Raw genomic sequence first — 20447 nt, 5'->3', positions numbered from 1 at the left:
CCTGCCGTCTGACCTCTCCCACATTGCCTTTTGCACTGTAATAGTAATACTTCCTAATTCCTTGTAGCTCCACCTGTGTTGTGCAGTCTCATGCCTCCTTTCCTGACTCTGTGCCTGGCTAGACCATATCATTATCTGAGATTTACCTGGACATCATATCTGGCAGAGGGCCTTCCCCAGTTCTCACCTTCACCCTTCCTCTGTATTTCCATAGCACCCAATTTCAATTTTTATCACAGTGTTGTGGCTCCACTGTTGTTCATACACATGAGAGTGAACATGCACTTCCTGATAGGCCAAAATAGGCCAAGGACCTTTTTTGACTCCCTCAAGACATGTTTTATTTGGAGATTATTTGGTTTCAGATCTCTGTCATTTCCTTCCTTAGGTCTCATTATAATCTACCTGAGGAGTACTCAGTATATAGTCTTCTTGCCTCCCCTCCCCTCCCGTCCCTTCCCTGTCTTCCTCCCTCCCTCCTTCCCTCCCTTCCTCCCTCCTTCCCTCCCTCCCTCCCTCCCTCCCTTCCATCCTTTCTTCCTTCGTTCTTCCTTCCTTCCTTCTTTCCTTCCTCCCTTCCTTCCTACCATCCTTCCTTCCTTTTTCCTTCCTTCCTTCCTTCCCCGCTTCCTTCCATCCTTCCTTCCTTCCTTCTTTCCTTCCTTCCTTCTTTCATTTTTCTTTCCCTTCCCTTTCCTTTTCCCTTTCCTTTCCCTTCTTTTCTTTTCTCCTCCCCCCTTCATCCTTTCTTTGTTCCTTCTGGCTCTAGGGTCAGAATGACCAGGTTCAAATCCAAACTTTACCACTACTTATTAAATGTGTGACTCTAGAAAAGTTTCCTAAATTCTCTGAGCCTTATTTTCTTCATTTGGAGAATGGGAATAGTCATATTATCTATAGACATATTCATCTCACTGGATTGTTGTAAGGATTAAATAACATGTACATATAAAATACTTAGAACAAAGTGTGATACACGGTAAGCACTCAAACACACATTTTCTATTATTACTTTCTTTGATCTGTTCAGTGAATAACTAAATAGCAATCAACATTTAATAGCACTTTCTAACCCTAGAATCTAAGTTAAGCTGACCAGTATCTTGGATCTGGGCCCAATCCCTATTCATGTGCCCAAATCTTTCTGTCTAGAGTGCTGCAACCAACATTCCATACCAGATTTTTTAGCCATTTGGCTTAAGACTAGTTCCCCCCTTAAAGCACAGATACCATATAAAGTTTTATCAATCATTTATAATGCCCTCATTGAAGTAGGCCCAGACAACTCCAGCTGGAAACAATAATAATTCATATTTGTATGGCAGTTTACAATTTACAAAGCACTCTCACATGCCCTTGATCTCCTGATCTTTAGAATAATGCTGTGAGTTATGAGAAGCAGGCATGATCATGATTATTACCATTTAAGAGAAGAAAATACTGAGATTCAGAGTTTATGAGCCCAAGTTCCCACAGATGGCTTGCCATGTAGCGGAGGCTCATTTTCAAGCTTTGTGGCTCCTGGGCCCAGTCTCTTTCTGCTCCCCCATGCTTATGTAACCTCTGATACTTTCTAGCAGCAGTAGCGGCCCTAGAAACCTGGGCCCTAATACAGAGTAGTAGAGGCAGGCAACTCATGCCTTGGTATGAATGGTTTTAGAGACTTGGGGAATATCAGGGTGAAATGAGACTTTAAGGATTATCTGTTCAAGACCCCAAGATTGGAATCGAGTTCACTGAATTCACACCCAGCTCTGTCACTTGCTATTGAATCTTGAGAAAGGCATTTAACTTATCTGTGCTTAAATTTTATCACCTATAATATGTCTGACAGTAGTTACTACACAGAGTTGTTGTGAGAGCAGATGAGATCATTCATTTACAGCACTCAATTAATGAATGTTAGCCATTAGCACTAACATTATAGTGTAATTATTACAATCTATGATTATATATTAGTGATAATAGTGTGGAAACCTGAGGTAGCTCCCTTTTCTGCAAGAAGTTTCTAAATCAGAATGGAAGGACATTGAAGAGTTAGCAGGGGAAAATATCTACAGACAGTAGATAGCAGGGGAGAGGGGGTTTCAAACTGAAGTCCAAGGCCGGCCCTGCTGAGGTCATCCAAGGAGATGGATGGGCCAGAAGAGGGTAGAAACAGGGCAGGCTTTGAATTCCTCTTCCAAGCTATTAAACTTGGCAAGAGCCCTTGACATCTGGCTGGCTGGACTGATCATTGCCTGACAGGTTGTATTAATCAGGGTTCTCCATAGAAACAGAACCAACGTGTGTGTGTGCGCATGTGTGTGTGTGTGTGTGTGTATATATACACACACACACACATACACACATATACATGCACACACACACACACACAGAGAGAGAGAGAGAGAGAGAGATTTATTATAAGTAATTGGCTTATGCAACTATGGAGGCTGAGGAGTCCCAGGATCTGCAGTCAGCAAGCTGGAGACCCAGGAGAGCCAACAGCATAGTTCAGTCTGAAGGCTCAAGACCCAAGAAAACCCCAATTTAGTCCAAAGTTAGGAAAAGGCCAGTGTCCCAACTCAGGAGCTCAGGCAGGAGGAGTTCCCCCTTGCTCACATGAGGGTAAGCCTTTTTGTTCTTTTCAGCCTTCAACTGATTCGATGAGGCCCACCCATATTAGGAAATGCAATCTACTTAATCAACATATTCGGGTGAATTCAAGAGATTTTTAACACAGTATTTAATATTCAACACATGAGAGTAAATGAGGGTGCAGAGGAATATGCTCTGATTTGCAGATGTCACCTGTGTCACATGATGCTCTCCTCCTGTCTTGAACAGAGAAACATGGAAAGTTCCTAGGACAGGGGCTGACTAGCACATACCAGGTATGCAACAAACATTAGTTCCTTTTATTCCCCATGAAGACAGAAGGAGCAGCTTATTAGCAAGTCACAACTGATAAGATTATTTATAAATTCATTGCCCTTTAACAATTTAGGGGACCTAACAGATGACCTGGACCCACTTTATAGACAAGGAAACCAAGACCAAGAGAGCGATAGTAATGTACTCAGCTTGGAAAAGCAGAGACTGGAACCCAAGTCCTTGAAACTTTATCTGGGACCTTTTGCCATGTGTATCATCCACTAGGTCTGCAGGAAGATAATTCAGTCATTCAACAATTATTTATGGCTAGCCCTGAAAGGTACACTGTGGGGGATCACAGATATTTATAATCTAATTGGATCGACAAGTGTTAAGTAACAGCAGCATTCAAACCAGCATTTCATTGGTAGAACAATTAGTGTGAGGCCATCAGTGAAATGCATAAAACACACAGGAAAAGAAATGGTCCCATTATTTAAGTAATTTAATGATTAATGAACATTTTATTGAGCTCCTAATTGCATGAGGCATTTTGCTGACTTAAGAGATACATGGCCTCTATCCTTAAGGATCTTAAGTTTACATGGGATGATATATGTGTAAATAAACAATTGCAACACATTATTTTTTTAAAATATCCGCAAGAAAGGTATTTGCAAAGACTGTGTAAGCTCAGATGACTTTAGGAGCACTAAGGAGATTATTTCTAAGTCTGTTTCGGGAAGCCAAGTTCAGGGAAATAACACTGGAACTGAGTTCTGAAGTATAATTAAGAGCCCACTGGTGGGTAATGGAAGAAGCTGCTTCTAGGGAGGAGAAGAAAAAGGCTTTGCAAAGTCCTACCAGACAAAAAGCATGGCTTGTTATTTAGGGAACTGGAACGTGGTTGTGTAGATGGAGTTTGAGCTGATGGAGTTTGAGTGATATTATGTCAGGCAGAGCCAGAATAGTCAGGAAAGGCCATATCTCAGTGACCATGATCACTTGGTCTCGAAGCTTGGATTTTTTTGGTGTAGGAAATGAGAACTTTGCAATTTTTTTTTTCTGTATTCCTATGGGAATTTTCTGTAATATTCCTGTGGGAATATTTCTGTAATGAATGTAGATGACTACACTCATCAGAGGAAGCATGTTATTTTAAAAGAAAGCAAAATCTGCCTGGTGTCTGTATGGAGGGTAGAGGACATTCAATATCAGGAATAGAAACAGGAAGCCAAGTTAGGAGAATTGCAAATTGTTGAGAAAGTGGACCAAAATTGGGGATGCAGAGAAGAGAATAGATCTGAGAGGATGTGAAAAGGAGAGGGGAGTAAGGGACTGAGTGGATGTGGGTAGCAGGAGACGAAGCAGTCCAGTGAGACTCCCAGAGGGTACTGACATGAGATGCAAGTCAAGTGTCAAGCAGCTGCCTCTTGTGACGTCTGTATTCTCAGCTAGACTGAAAATACCCTTAGAACAGAGACTTCTGTGTTCTGGAGGTCTCTGATCATGTCTCATACTGAGCCCTGCTCCTCTCTTGCTCTCTGTCTGAGGGGCAGAGCGAGGCTGGAGAGCACTGGAATATGAGTTATGATTAGAGTTGTCAGATAAAATACAGGACACCCAATTAAATTTGAATTTCTATTAAAAATGAATAATTTTTAATATAAGTATGTTCCATGCAATATTTGAGATATACTAAAAATTTTATTGTTTATATGAACTTCAGTTTTAACTGGGAATCTTTTATTTTTATTTGGTAAATCTGGCAACCTTGGTTCTAGGGGTGTGTGTGTGTGTGTTTGTGTATGTGTGTTTGTTTAGAGTAGACAGTAGGAACAAAGAGTTGTGTGCAAGTAATGGGATATACAAAAGATTTAAATGAACTTAAGAAGACTTTATTTTCACAGAGGAAGTGGAGAAGGCACAAGAGACCAAAAAGTGAGAGTCACACTAAGAGAGGCAATTGAGCAGAGTGGCTTAGAGTCTTTCTCTGCTGGGTGTCCAGCTACAAGGGAGGCTGAGGTGGGAGGATCACTTAAGGCCAGGAATTTAAGACCAGCCTAGACTGTAGGGAGACCCCCTGAAACTATTGCTACAGAATAAAAGATGAAATGCTTCTAATAATTGTAAATACAAAATTGCAACAGCGCGTGATGTGCTTCCCCCTGCCAGAGAGCCTGTGAATGGATGTGCAGTCAGGGAGGTTTCACATCACCAAGATTCCTATCCCAGAAAAGCAGATGTTCATAGCTCTGGGAATGGAATGCGACCCTCGGGGAGAGCCTATAAACGGGCGCATGGGGAGCGTCTGTCCATATGGATAAGATAGGGTTATAAATGCCCTCATGTTGCCGTAGCTCTTCTAGGCCTCTTCAGGGTTCAACTCCCTTCTGAGAATTTCTGGTCTAACCAGTTGTCTAACTTCACGTCCTGTTTCTATGGATTGTTTGTAACCAGTTTTTGCTGCAACTGTTACTGCTGATTAATATCTTGCTAATCATAGGTTATGGAAAGGCTGTGTTTCTGTTTTAAGGCTCTGTTAGAAATTACTGATGCACACACTATATTGTCAATTCTTATCTCTGTATACTGTACTTCTGCATACAGATGTCATGTTAAAGAATTACTTCATCCCCATGTGACCATCTCACCTCATAATCAAATGACCCTAAATCCCTCACTAACCTACCCCCACCCTCACTAAACTTAATAGTAAATGCTGGCATATCCAGTGCATTGTTGGCACCACGGGACCAGAAGGCGGTGACCCCCCTGGACCCAGCTTTCACTATCTTGTGTGTGTCTATTATTTCTCGAGCTGCTGGTCCGCCTGGGAGCAAAGAGAGAGCCCTGTTGCGTTGCGGACTGCTGGCCAGATCCCGCAATACTAGACAACGTAGTGACACTCCCTCTCTAAAAAAATAAAACATAAATTAGCCAGGCATACAGTGGTGCATATCTGTAGTCCCAGCTACTTGGGAGGCTGAAGCAGGAGGGTCACTTGAGGCGAGGAGTTGGAGGCTGCAGTAAACTATGATCATACCACTGCACCCTAGCCTAGACAACAGAGTGAGACTCACCTCCCTTCAAAAATGAGAGCCCTTCTTCAGATCACTACCACCTCTGGATGGAATGCACTGATAAACAACAATCTAATAGCTTCCTATATAACTCATTTATAGACAGAAAATGCTCTGATCAGGGGAGAAGCCATTTCTGACCCATGTGAACAAGAAACAGAGGACACTATTTAGCACACAGGTTTTTGTGGTCAGACTGTCTGAATTCAAATTCTAGCTTCATAGCCTTGGGTAAATCATTTACCCTTTTAATCTATTTTCTTTTTCCCTAAATAAAGAAAATCGATTTAAAGGGTATTGTAATTATTAGTTAAAATTTAAGGGTAATTATTTTCACACAATTAAAAATTATTTTGCAAAAAAATTTTGCATAATAATGATGGTCACTTACCTTCAGAGACTAATGTTTTCACATCGACTTTTTTTTTCTTGTAATCATATCTTCACAACAGCTGTGTAACATAGACAGTATGGGACAAGTTTGATTATTCCCATGGTACAGATATTTAAAAGAAGAAGAAGGTTAAAGAGCTTAGCCAAAAGTCACAGCAGGGGTAATTGGTTAGTACCTGAACCAGGACTCCTCAACTGATACAATATTAAAACTAGAAAGTAAATAGGATCATCCAGCGGTTCTCAACTCAAGGGTTTTGGAAATGTGAGGACCATTTTGATTGTCACAATGCCTGGGGGATCTGCTGGCATTTAATGTCTGAAGCTCCAAATGCTAAAGATTCTCCAATGTGCACGACAGTCCTGGCCCCAGATTCTAATAACCCCCAATTGAAAAACACTGGTATTCCTGCCCCCTCATTTTACAACTGAAGAAACTGAAGACAGAGAGGTGAAATGACAGGTGGCTTTCACATAGTAGATTATAAAAAACTGTTTCCTGAGTGAGAGATATTGAAAAAGAGAAATGCAGCCTATTAAGGGAACTTTCTGCTTTTGCTCCTCTACATGGTGAATGTAGTACCTATGTCAGAGGCACTGGAACCAGAGTGACTCCATCTTGAATAGGAGCACGGTAAAATGAGGCTGAGACCAGCTGGGCTACATCCCCAGGTGGTTGGGCATTCTTAGTCACAGGATGAGGTAGGAGTTTGGCACAAGATACAGGTCACAAAGACCCCACTGATAAAACAGAATGCAGTAAAGAAACCAGCCCAAACCGACCAAATCCAAGATGGCAAAAATGACCTCTGATCCTTCTCACTGCACATTATACGCTAATAATAATGCATTAGCATGCGAAAGAAGACACTCCTTAGAGCGTCAAGAGAGTTTACAAATGCCATTGCAATGTCCACAAGCTACACCATATGGTCTAAAAGGAAGAGAAAACTTCGGTTCCAGGAATTCCCCTTCCCTTTCCCAGAAAATTCATGAATAATCCACCCCTGGTTTAGCATATTGCCATCCTGGGTGCTGCTCTGCCTATGGAGTAGCCATTCTTTTGTTTCTTCTCTAATAAACTTGCTTTCACTTTACTCTGTAGACTCTCCCAGAATTCTTTCTTGCCTGAGATCCAAGAACCCTCTCTTGGGGTCTGGATGGGGAGCCCTTTCCAGTAACACCTGTACATGTTGGTGTGGCTGCAGGATGGGAAAAGGCCACTGAGTTCCAGTCCCAGGTGCACAGCTGACCATGTGATCAAGAGCCCTTCCCTTGTTATCTTTGAAGACTCAGGTTCTCATTGTGAGACATGGGGTCTCCTATTCAATGACCTGTAGTGTTTCTCATGCAGATGTGACCAGGACATCGAAAGAGGCTCCCCAAATGGCTCCAAAGAAAGGCACTCATCAAAAGCAGAGCCAGACCTTGCTGACCTATGATGCTCAGGAGCCTCATGGTAAATGGCAGCATGAGGTCAGGCCTTCCTGGCAGAGTGGGAGCCATGCAACGGTAGCACCCAGTGCCCAAGCTGCACTATTGGCTCAGGGCGAGCAGCTGAAAGTTAGAATGGCCTTAGTCCCAAACCAACATTTCATAGATCAGGAAAATAATTAAAATGCAACTATCTCCTTTCCATGGTTTTACTACATGAAATGCAGTGCTGAGCAATTGCTACATATTGTCTCATTTAATTCCCACACTAATTCTGTGCACTAGAGGCTTGTATTCCCATTTAGACATGGGGAAATTGAAAATGAAGAGTATAAGTAAATGTACTAAAGTCCAAAAGGTGAACGTAGCAGTGGTGGGATTCAAATCAAGGTCCATCGGATTCCACAGATACTGTACTGCTATCTGGAAGACACTAAGGACTGAAAAGGGAGTTACCCAAGAGGGCCCCTTCTGCCTAGAAGGACTGGCACCCAAGTCCCCAGTCGTGTTTCAACTACTTGGTCACCCATGGCGACTGGAGACAGGGCAGTGTGGTCTGAAGCCGCGCACCCCACCTTGTGTTGTGGGGAGGTCACCCAAACGTCCTTTGTAGCTTTCATTCCTCCCAAAGTAGCTGCAAAGAGGACGTGATGTGAATATTAAAAACCCCAGGCTGGAGGACTTGCCTCCCGAACTCCAGTGCGGAGCCACAGAACTTCAAAGCGAAAGGAAGCACAAGCAGGAGGGGGAGGAGGTGTAAATTTCCCCCGCGGTCCCTTGGAGCTGTGAACATTCGCAGATTCCCCGAGCCCTCCCGCCAGCTCCCCGCCAGGTGTCCGAGGCCCGACCGCGCCCCACCCCCGCGCGCCCCTCTCCCCGCCCCCCGCCCCTCCTGCTCCCGGCTTTCATGTGGATCAAGGCTGGAGGATGACAAACTCCTGACTGATAGATACACGGAGACTTAGCTGGTGATTTATTGGCTTTCTGCACCTGACGAGAACCACTAGGCCTATCTGAGGAGGGAAAATATATGGGCTTTCCTGACTCCAAGTGGCAGCCCCGGGGTGAGCATGTGATGTCAAGCTGGGCAGGGGAAAGCGGAGCTGTGCACCGGCCTGTGTACTGTAAGCCGGCCCGGGTCGTAAAAGTGTCAGCACGCGATATATTTCTTGCGGGGGATCCTCTCTGGCTCTTGCCAGCGCCTCTCCCCGGTGGCTGGCAACCGCCCTAACCGGGCCTGCAAGCAGCGGATGCCCCAGGTCGCTATCCCTCCGCCCTGCTCCGGAGCACAGGGCCCTCACGTTCTCGCTCCAGCCTGGGGTCTCTCAAGTGGCACCTGGCCCTGGGGACGCTGCAGCGCAGGAGTTAATTGCTCTCCCTCCTGACTTCAGCGAAAGAAGTGGATCGTGAGGTGAGATATTGAAGCTAGGGACTGACCTGTGGACCAAGAGTTTGATGGAGCAACTCAATAGCAAACTCAGTGTTCCCAGAGATGAACCAAGTAGTAATCAGAGTTATTTATTCAGAAAATAAAGTGCTATTCGTGTGCCAGGCTCTGAGCCCCTTACCCGCGGGCCTCACCATGGCCTCCGGTCTGAGTTGGTCATTTCTCCTCCCTCTACCTCCAGGCTTCTTCCTCGGGGTTGGCAGGGGGCCTGGAGTGGATGTTTAGTCTACCGGTCAGACTCCAGGTCTTATATCTTGAAACTGTAAGTCCCTGAATTCACAGACAATTCAGACTAAGGATGGAGGCAAAGAAGAGGACCTTGGGTTTACTATTCACTAGGTAGGAGGGGAAGGACTTGAAAAAACAGAGATATAAACTGCATTTGTACCCCATGTCGATGAGAGTTTTATGATTTTGACCAATCTGATGAATTGGAGCGCGTCTGTCACTAATTGTTCTGTCTTCAATTAGAGTGCAAGCTTATTCTTGGGCCCACAATATTCGAAATATGTGCTTGTTACTCTTTCCCAAAACTCCATTCTGTCATGATCTTTGGAAATGGGCTAATTTTACATTTTGTTTGCAACAATTTTTTAAATGTTCCAAATTGAGACATTGGTATGCTTTTTAAATTAGGAGATATTTAATTAAATTAGGATTAATTAAATTATGAGCCAAATTAGGAGATAAATTTAATTTAAAGCATCGATATGCTCTTGTCTCTCATCTTCCCCCTTTCTTCATCTCCTGCCCTGGTCTTGGAAAAAACATTTGCTGGGTAAATGTCTTGCTAGATGACCTCATAAAGGTGTTCAATGATGAAGAGGAGTGGTTGAAAAGGTAAGGAGAACACTCAAAGCAACAACAGCAAAACCTACAGTACGAAGGGGGTAATCATAAGGTCAGTCCATAACCCTGCCAGCATCATCCAGGTCGAAGTGGATCTGCTATCCCTCCCCACCCTGACTTCACTACCTGCACACCCACAAGCAGGGCAGCACTAGACCCCAGTGCTCTTCTGGGCATATTAGAAAGAGTCTTCCTTGGAGAGCTCAGTACCTTGCTGGGGCTCATGGCATGGGGAGCAGAACCCAGGCTGAATTTCAGTCCCTACAAGGTTTTAGTACAGGGGTCAGCCTACACAACCGAACGGGAGGCCCGGCCCTCACCTGCCCTTCTGTAACTTGTCTTTCCCTGTCAGGCCTCCCTCAGAGCTCACTGTAGAAACTTGGCATCCAGAGCTGTGGATTCCCTGCTCTGCCATTTACAAACTGTATGATTAGGGCTTATCAGTTCATCTCTCTGAGTTACTTTATTTTGTAAAATGGAGGTAGGGCTACTTCTCTCACATGGCTTTATGAGGGTGAAGTGGTTTCCACTGAGCACTCATCTGGATATTCTAGGCCCATCCACTCGCATAGCTAATGACAATCCCGCTTTACAAGATGAAGGATTAGGAGATGATTCTAAATCTTTGAGCTGTAAGGGCCTTTAAGAGATACCTGTGTCTGTCTTGGGCCTTAGAGTGAGTAAAGGGACAGCAGGTGGTCAGGCCCTGCCAACAGCAGGATATTTTCTGCAGGTGCCCAATGCCAGCCCTGGAGTTGCCTCAGATCCTCCCACTGCAGGCTTCATTGCTGTATCTGACACCCCATCCCTGGCAGGGATAGGCCAAGGTCCTAGATACCCTGGCTCCCAACACTCCATACAGGCTTGTCTCTGAGCAGACTCTCGGTGAAATCTATTGTGCTGGGCTGAGCAGAATGGGAGGTGCGGGGATTGCAGCTGTTCCTTCACTGCACTGTCAGTTTGGAAATTTTCCCAGAAGACTTAGTTGGTGCCTCTTCTTTGATATTCATGAGTGCGTGAACACAACGAGCCTCCTCATCTTTGTCGAACACATTCCTCTTGGACCACACCACGTGTACTCCAAAAAGAAGGTGATCTAGAAGTGTGAAGGCACCCTCAGTTCTGGCAAATTCTTGGGTATCCTGCAATTCTCACTCAGCAGCATCCCAACAAAACCAGAAAAAAGACCCAGGGCCAGGAGATGAGCCAAGAAAATAGCTTCGTGTTTGGCTTGAGGGTACAGGCATCTGCAGAAGCCAGCCTGTAAGACTCTTTATGAGCCCAGCTGCAAGGGGCATCCTAAAGCCAGTTCATGAGTCCAACTTTACAGAGGCACCAAGCTTCCCCTCCCCTAGAAAGCAAGGCTATAGAGCAAGCAGAATGTTTAAGACATGGGCTTTCAAGTGAGGCTGACTTGGGTTAGCGGAACTAAGGATAACATGGCCCTGTGTAAGGAACTTAATATCTCTGGGCTTCATTCTTTATCTATTTACCTACCCCAAAGTCCTGAAAGTACCACAAAAATATCTGTTTTTATTCAGAGGATAATAAAACGGAATATTTACATATTGCTTCATCTTCCCCCAGGATATTTTTAGATTATCACAATATCCTAAGGGTTTGTTTATGCGTGCTTTAGAGACTTGTATCTGTGATTTTAAAAATACATAAATACTTTAAAATTTTATAATACAAGAGTATAAGTTACCTGATTTTTTTATGTGTTCCGCAGATGGCTGTCTAGAGTCAACACGAACCTACCCCAAAGTTTGACCTTTGCCTTAAGTCAGTAACCGAGGCGGGCCACGGTCCTGAGTTCAGACCAGGCCCCAAGAAGATTCAGAGCCTGCAGTTGTCCTCTGGTTTCTAAAGTATGTTATTGGGCTAAAGATTTCAAGACATGTATCCTTCTTTGCTTTCTATCGCAGCCATTAAATATTTCAGATATTTTCTGCCAAAAGGCAGGAATCACGAAGATTACAAATATTAAAGACAAAACAAAATAACTTTTTAATGAGAAGGTCAGTCTGTGGTTTGGGTCTTTGGAAAGAAATCAAGAAATCTGACTATACTTTCTATTTGACCGTTGATTCTCTAGTGGAAATGGGCAAATCTTTTATACCAGGGCAAATTTTTCAGTAAAGGGCCAGACAGCAAATATTTTAGGAATTGTGAGCCGTGCAGTCTCTCTCCCAGCTACTTAACTCTTTCAGCATAGCACAAAAGCAGTCATAAACAATACTATAACAAGTATGGCTGCATTCCAATAAAACTTTATTTACAAAAATAGGCAGCAGGCCAGATTTGGCCCACAAGCTATAGCCTTCCAACCCCTGCTTTGTCAAACTCAATAACAAACAGAGAGGGAGACTCTTCAAAAAAAAAAAAAAAATGATATTCATCTGGGAGTAGCATTGCAATAGGAATATGTATACCATAGCAAATTATGAGTGTTTTCAAAGAGATTGGGGCAAGGGGAAGTTTATAAAGACAAAAGGAAGAGGATTACAGTTGTTCGAATCAATTATCCTTGGCTACAAGGGTGGCACAAGTCCAAGCTTGGACAGGCAGTTGCTAGACAAACATCCTTACAGAATCTGTATTTTCTGTCTAAGGTTGCAGTGGCCTTTTTGCAAAGCTATAGTAAATCACAGGGGTCAGTACAAACGTACTACAATAGATAAGCCTCGCCTTCGGAAAATCTTCGTGATCATGGTATCTCCCCTGCCAAGTAAGTATTTTGACAGTTCTTATCAGGCATTCATGTGTGAGGACCCTCCCTTGATGTCCATCCCTGGCTCCATTTGCCAAGGTTTTAACATAAATGACTCCATTTTGATTCTGACAACTTTCATAGCTGCTTACCATCTGTGCTTCTGTGTATAAAAATGGACATACTAAAATTTTTCCTTAGGGCTACAACTAAACATCCAGCCTAGCCCTTAGCCAGCACCAAGGAAGAGGCCTGGGAGATAGAGGAACAAATAATGAGACGAAGTCAGGCCACCCCCCATGGGGTGAGGCCTGCAATGGGCCCAGTGTGGTGTACCTCTAGCACAGTGCCTGGCACACAATTGCAGTTCATTTTCTGAAAAAATAACCCTTGGATCATTTGGTTGCTCTCTGGGAATGTGACTTTGCTGTTGAGTTGTGCAGAGTACTCTCTGTCTCCAGGCCAATCCCCAGCTTCAGTATCTCACCCCACAATCCACATTTCCCAGTGTCTGGAGTAACAACAATGACCTGGGGCTGGGCTCTCAGGAAGTCAAACCCTGCCTCAACAAACCCAAACTGCTTTGGGGACCGATGTGACACAAATGTATACTGAATCCCCTGAACTCCCGCTGGTGATCCTGTCCTGTAACAGGCCCTCCCCATGCCCTCAGGCCAGTGCATTCAGGAAATCAGTGACCACAGGAGGGTTTCTCAGCTGGAGGGAAGGTCAGCTTGCATCTGAGCATCTTAGAACATGCTGTTATGTTGTTCCCACTGGTCAGTCCTGTCCAAGCTGTACACGTAGTGCCTCAGCCAGGTTTGTTACTGCAGGCTTGCCTTCGGAAAGGTCACTGAACAGAAGGAGGAGGCACCTTATTCTCTTTTGTTACCCCTCCACCACTTTTGTCTAAAGGGAGGTTTAGCTGGAGGGCTGGGCATGCAGACAGATTTCTGACTGTGCCACATAGATCCCACCTTGCTTCTCTGCCATGCCTTATCATCTGTGACTTGACATGTTTTGCACACACGGGCATGTTGTACACATTGAGACATGCTTCCTGCCTTCAAAGATTTTCCCATATTGAGGGCATTTTCCTGATGCAGAATTGAAGACTGAATGGAAGCATTCAGACTGACCTCAGCATCTACGGGTCTGGAGGAGGTTTGGGACGTTTTCTTTTCTTCTCTTCCGGGACCCACTCCTGTTGTAAAGAGCAGCAGCATTTATAATGAGGGTCCGGGAAATGCGGGGGACGGGGGAAAGCCTGCTGTCTCTGCAGTGGGTGACTGTTGTCTCCCTGATCAACAGTGTATCATATCTCAGCCTAAGCCTGCCTTTCTCCTTCCCCTTCCACACGGGGTGGGGCTGTGGGCTCAGAGTTCACCTGGAATGCCTCCGGTTGCTGAAGGGCTGGATGGAGACTCTGAGACAACCTGATGGATCATCTCATAAACAGAGCCTGCAGGAAGGAGAAGAAAATTATGCCAGCATAATGCACTTACAAGAAATAGATACGTGCGGTGCAGGGAGAAATGCTTTGATATTAAAATTTTTGTAACTTAAAAAGGCATGAAAAATGATACCGACCACTAACTAATCAACATTCCTTTGCGAATGCAGCTTCAGTTCCTAACCAAAAACACATCCCTGCTATTGTCTTGTCTGGATCCAGATGCAAACATGATTAATTAAGTTTCTGGTGAGGAGTGGGAGGAGGGCAGTGGGAATGGATGGCTTGCTGAGGATCCTTTTCATACACAGGCCTGGGGAGAATCCCTTAGTCTGGGTGCCTATTTCCCTCCACATGTCAGGGCTTACCCCGTGCACTGACAGCCACAGGGTGCAGTGGGTAGGCTGCAGCCAGGGCCATGGAGTGAGGCAGTGAGAAGCTGAAAGGAGAGGCTCTACAGACAGTACAGAGAGGCTCTTGGTCCCTCCCGTTGCCACTGCCCAGCACAGCACGGCAGAGTAGCAAACGAATATGACATGTCTTGTTGGGAGACCTGGGCCTGTTCCAGACTGCTACCAAGTAGTTTGGGACCTTGGATGAGCTGCCTCAATTTCTCCATTTGTGAAATGAGAGGTTGGATTAAATGTTCCTCAAAGTCTTCCATTTCTGGCTTTTTATTCTAGTGCCCAAAGTCCTTCACACAAAGCAGGTGTCTACCAATTGATTGCCAGGCATGGCCACTATTGGTGGCCTTGGGCCAAGGAGTCTGGTGGGACAGGGCTGAGAAGTACGCTAGGTGAGTGTCTCTGGCACAAGTGGCTGAACTGCAGAGCCCCAAGCAGCATGGCAGGGACCAGCAGACCAGATTCCTGATCCCTGCTCTGCCACAGTTAGCCAAGTGACTATGAGTGAGACGCACAACTGCTGTGCACCTCAATGTCCCCATTAGGAAACGGAAACACCAGGCCCAACCTACGCCAGTGTGTCAGGATACTGAGCACTGCTCTGGTCTCATGCTGGGACGGTGGCACAGTGCACCAAGTGGTATCTTCTCCCGAAGTCTGCTCCTGTGGTAGGAGCCATAGGTCATTGAAGTACACTGTAATTGAGTGGTTAACAGGGTGGTATCCAAAGTCAGGCTGCCTGCATTCAGATCACCCAGCATCCTAACCATTAGGCAAGTTACAAAATTCCTTTGGGCCTTGACTTTATGTGTAAAATGGGAATAATCATCACAGAGCATACCTCATGGGATTACTGTGAAGATTAAACAAGGTGAAAACTCCTGGCACGTTCAGCAGCTACTACATAGGTGTTAGTTTTGTTACTGCGAACCTCTTTCACGCTTTGGGTGCCCACCAAATGTCCCTTTAGTGTGCACGGACTCGTGTCTTCTTCCAGGAGAGGGTAAGGAAAACTGCCCAAACTTTCAGTTGCATGGAACAAGTACCTTCATTGGTTCATGTATTTCCCGGACAGATATCTACGAGTTCCCACAAGGTACCAGGCCCTATGCTTTGGAGAGTCAACGTGACATTCCGCCTTGGCTACCACCTGCATTCACCAGGAGAGCACACAGTGGGTGCCTTCCGTGCATGGTGAACAGGAGCAGCCGAGTGTACGAATGAAAGAGTTTTATAAGGCCAGCTGGACCCCAGGGTGGTGCTGTGCCAGGTATAATGCCAGAAGCTTCCCATCATACTTTAACACTCTAGTGAGGGGATTTGAGCCAGAGCCAAGACTGGGATTTAGTGAGCTATTTTATTGGAGGTTTTACTGCCTCCTTCTAAAGCCCATTGATTCCGCTAGTGTTTACCCTTTCTCAACATCAGCTGTGACTGGCTGATTTTTTAAGATCACTATTCACACCCTCTCAAACATTAGAACAATGAATTTCCCAGTTCAAGTTCTAGATTTTCTCAATTACAGAGGAAAGAAAACGACTACTACATGTGTGTGATTTTGTCCCTGGGAGCAACTATGAAATATGCAGCATTCTCCTTCTAGCTGGGAAATCACTTTAAAAATATTATCTCTAATTCATCTTCATGTTTTCAACAGGGAGTTTGTTATTCCCATTTCCCAGATGGAGTAACTGAGAGCAGAGTCGGGAGACTCAGGGACCAAGAATGACAGAATGATTTGGTGGTGGGGCCAAGATTGAGTTCTTATTTCCTGCCTCTCAATCCATTGCAACCCAGGAATGACCTTTCTGGGCAATGTTAGAAACATGACCATATGAAATGGAGAATTTAGATTACAATTCCCTGGACCATATCCAGGACACTAAAATGAGTGTGTTGCTCTTGTGAAATGCATTCTAAGAATTATTTACTCTTCTGAATGTAATTTAGGATGAAACAGATCTTCTACAGAGGCTCCAGGCTAATCCCAGCTTCCTTCCCCACCCAAGCCCTATGGACAATGACTTGCAATACATGTCAACAAAGACTTAACCCCTACAGTGTGCAGGGGACTGCTGTCCTGGATGTTTATAAACAAACCGGGTTGAGAAGGAACCACCCTTGAAAGAACGGCATGAGGATGAATATAAAGATGAAATGTCAGGCCCCAGCCTGTACATGAACGGCCTTGTATATGTGAGTGGCATATCCCATTCTCCAGCTGACCTATCTGGAAGCCTAGGGACAGTAGCGACACTTTTAGCAGCGGTGGCAGGCCTCCTGTCTGCATTCCAGAGTGGCTCCTACTCCCCTCCAATTTCAAATGACTCCTTATTTCAGGCTGCTTCTCTTGCCCTGGGACTTGGCCTTGATGTTTGCACTTTGGTTTTCCCTGCATTTTGTTCTCAAGGCCTCAGGTTTGGACTCGTCTCTGTGGCACACCCCCCTCCCAACTCCTCCATTTTTCTAAGCCCAAACTGATCTGAGGTCCCCTTTTAAAAATTTTGGTACAATTTAGCAGATATGTGTTGAGTGTCCAAGAGATATGAGGTTGCTACACTAGAATTTGCATATCACTCAATAACAAGAATGATACTGTTTTCAAGGAATTTATAATTTAATAGAGAGGATGAGAAAAGAACTCATTAGGTTTCTTTAAAAAAAAAAATGGAGGAAAAATACCTCTTGGCCACATGCATATTTGAACAAAGGCAGAAGCTTGCCCAAATTCTTTCTAGAAATAACTGTATTGGTTGAAGGTGGGTGCAAAAGAGGATAAAAGCATGGTAAACATTGGTTGAATTTTAGTTCCATGGTGGACTGAGTGAAAACGTTTACAGATGTTGATACATGTTTGCTTGCTTTTTCAATTACACTGAAGCAAAGTTCTATCAACAGATGTTGCCCAGGGCCAATGGGAGAGAACCAACCACAGAGAAAGAGAGCATTAAGATTATTGTATTAGTCAGTTTGGGCTGCCATAAAAAATACTAGCCTCGGTGGCTTAAGCAACATAAATTTATTTTCTCACAGTGTTGGAAACTGGAAGTCCAAGATTAAAGTGTCAGCATGATTGGTTTCTGGTGAGGGCTGTCTTCCTGGCTTGTAGACAGCACCAACATGCTGCAACCTCACATCACAGGGAGAGAGAGAGTGCAAGAGAGAGCAAGCACTCTGGTGTCTCTTCTCATAAGGGTACCAATCCCACCATGAAGCCCCCACCCTCAGGACTTCATCTAACACTAATTACCTCCCAGAGGCTCCACTTCCAAAAACCATCATATCATGGGCTAGGACTTTAGCATGTTAATTTTGGGTGGACAAAATTCAGTCCATGGCAGACATATAAATTATTTTATCAAATTTCAAATCAAAGCTAAATTTTCTCCAAGATTATACTGCTTAGCATGGAATTAAATGAAATAATAAATCCGAAATGCTCAGAAGAGTGTCAAGTCCATAATACAGACTACATCACGATTTGCTAATATTTTTGAAATCCTATTTGAGATAACTTTAAACACCAGAAATCTGTAGAACTATTCTTGTAAATTACTTACTTATGTTGGCATCATTATCACCTTAGTATTCTTACCAAAATGTCTGGGAGAACAGTTAACTTTTCACTTCCCATTTTATATGTGCAACCTTCAATAGTAAGATAATTAAGTTGTATGGGAGATTTAGAAAAACTGTACTTGCAATTTTAATGGCCTTTACTTAATTTTTTAACAACATCGAAAGAAAGTTATTATTATGACCCTTGCCCTAATTTAAAATGAGAAAACCTGGGCTCAAAGGGATTAAATGTTCAAGGTCACCTAGCAATGTAGCAATGAAGAGGCAGTGTCTGTACTCCACCCAGGTCACCTCCCACCATGGTCAATGCTCTTCTTCATCCGTAGATGCCTTTTTAGAAAATAAAACCCCTCCTCTTGAGGATCACTGGACAGTGCGCTACCTACTGGAACAAAGACCAACCAGATGCTTCGGCAGTGATAGCAAACTAGGTATGGACTAATATGTAGTATTAATGAACACGTTCCCCACACATATTCTCACATACGTCATTCACCTGTGCCCTGAATAGCTGCCCATAATCCAAATACTGCAGAAACAGAGAGCAGGAAGACCAAATTCCTTGACTTCAGAAGGCATTATCCAGAAATAAGACAGAAAACATCTAAATAGAGCTATAAGCTGGCAGCATTCATTTTTTCCTTATCTGCATCCTCCCCCACTTCCAAGCCCAATAGATAACGCTCTGTAAGCTGGGTAGAGAGAAGAGAGTTGAAGAGGAAATATGAGGATCAGATGCCTACCTTTGTCTGTGTTTTGTGAATGAATAGTTGCTATATTAGCTATTGTTTTATGCCAAGTACTTTATACATATCCTCTCATCTAGTCATAATGACTTTATGATGTATTCATTACTGTCCCCACTATGTGAGATGGAAGAGACTCGGTATCTCCCCCTGGTCAGTTTTAATCATCAACAAAGCCAGGATTTGTATCTGCATCTATATGAATCCAAAACATGCATTCCTGGGATTGGAGGGGAGAGATTATCTAATACACCATTTGTACCTTTGTCTTTTAAGCCCCTTCCTACTTGGTCCTTTAAAAATGCAAATATAGCCTTTTCCCCCCCCTTCACCAGACACTCCCTACAAGGCAAGTTTATCTTTGTGCTTAGAAACTCCCACCAGGAGAAAGCCTCAAGAGAAAACAGTTGATTTACAACCCAAAGTCCCGCTACAAAAACTCTCTCCCACCTGGGGAGTTTTGGGCCTGGTCCTGTCCACAAAGGCACCAACAGTCACCAGCTCTACAGCTCAGTAGATAAAGCACCAGAGCTAGCACTTGGATGCCCCCCTACCTGCTGACTTCCTCCTCTGTGGGCCTTCCCCTTTAAAAGTACCCAGTTTCTGCCCCATAAGCAAAGTGGTCCCCTTAGGCAGGAATCCTGTACTTTTTCCCCTAAACTGACTTTGGAATAAATCACTTTCTTTACACCAGACCTCACTCTTGTTAATTAGACTCTGCAAGCCACACCTACATATCCTCTCTACACAAAAGCATATTGATATTCCCAAAGCACTGAATTCCGTTCCCCTCCTTCTTTACAGGTGTGCATAAAAGCACTAACTCCTGATAACTAGACTTCCGCTTTCAAAGCTGTCCTTTCCTTTAGTAGGCATGAGCAGGTAGGGTAGGCTCAGAGGGCTTCACAGGCCCTGGAGAGCAAACAAGATACTGAACTTGTGGGGGCAAGCCCTTTAAAAAGTCTGTGAGACCAGCAGTTCTTTCTTTACTCATTAAACAGGTTTGCTCATGACCTATGTGACTTCAGACTTTGGACAGCGTGAGAGTGTGGAAGAGATACGCTGGCTGACCTCACATGTTTGGGGAAGGGGGAGCACTGTACATCGCAGAATATCTCTTGTTCTCAAATCGTCCTCCTCTAAACACATAGCCAACTGCAACCACACAATGTGTTCACCTTGCCTGCCACCTAGACAGAACCGATTTATCAAGACAGGGGAATTGCAATGGAGAAAGAGTAATTCATGCAGAGCTGGCTCTGTGGGAGACCAGAGTTTTATTATTACTCAAATCAGCCCCTCCAAGCATTTGGGGATCAGAGTTTTTAAAGAATTTTGTGGGTAGGGGCTTGGAAGTGGGGAGTGCTGGTTGGTCAGGTTGGAGATGAAATCATCGTGGGTTGAAGTTAGGTTTCCTTAATGTCTTCTGTTCCTGGGTATAATGGCAGAACTAGTTGGGCCAGATTACAGGTCTGGGTAGTGTCGGCTGA

The 20447-nt window shown here is 44.3% G+C and overlaps 1 long non-coding RNA gene across 1 annotated transcript; it reads left to right on the top strand.

The window, feature by feature from the left end:
* The first annotated feature begins 8666 nt into the window (after window positions 1–8666).
* On the top strand, window positions 8667–12065 carry LOC102140694 (uncharacterized). Its single transcript, XR_273465.5, has 3 exons — window positions 8667–9177; window positions 10008–10053; window positions 11795–12065. It is a non-coding gene; the product is annotated as an uncharacterized lncRNA (long non-coding RNA).
* The last annotated feature ends 8382 nt before the right edge of the window (window positions 12066–20447 follow it).

This window comes from Macaca fascicularis, chromosome 1 (assembly GCF_037993035.2).
Source record: "Macaca fascicularis isolate 582-1 chromosome 1, T2T-MFA8v1.1".
NCBI classification, from domain to species: Eukaryota; Metazoa; Chordata; class Mammalia; order Primates; family Cercopithecidae; genus Macaca; species Macaca fascicularis.
This window is presented reverse-complemented; position numbering and strand designations above follow the sequence as displayed.